Here is a 260-nt window from a genome sequence, read left to right as displayed (position 1 = left end):
TCTGAGGATGCCTTAAAGCTGAAGTTATTCCCTTTCTCTCTGGGGGACAAGGCACGACAGTGGGAGAAGTCTCTACCAAGCGACTCAATCACCAATTGGGATGACTGCAAGAAAGCTTTCTTGGAGAAGTTCTTCTCTACTTCAAGAACTGCTAAGCTAAGAAATGAGATCTCCAGCTTTCAACAGAAAGGCTTGGAAGGATTCAGAGAAGCCTGGGAGAGATTCAAAGGCTACCAAGCTCAATGCTCTCATCATGGATA

The 260-nt window shown here is 45.4% G+C and overlaps 1 protein-coding gene across 1 annotated transcript in view; it reads left to right on the top strand.

Annotated features, from left to right (window-relative positions):
* LOC106330764 overlaps nt 1-260 on the top strand; it is a 6,363-nt gene that overhangs the window by 3,510 nt on the left and 2,593 nt on the right. The gene's annotated exons all lie outside the window — the stretch shown is intronic.

Source organism: Brassica oleracea, chromosome C3 (assembly GCF_000695525.1).
Source record: "Brassica oleracea var. oleracea cultivar TO1000 chromosome C3, BOL, whole genome shotgun sequence".
In the NCBI taxonomy this organism is placed as follows: Eukaryota; Viridiplantae; Streptophyta; class Magnoliopsida; order Brassicales; family Brassicaceae; genus Brassica; species Brassica oleracea.
The sequence above is the reverse complement of the archived record's forward strand: the minus strand, read 5'-3'. Positions and strand labels throughout refer to the sequence as shown.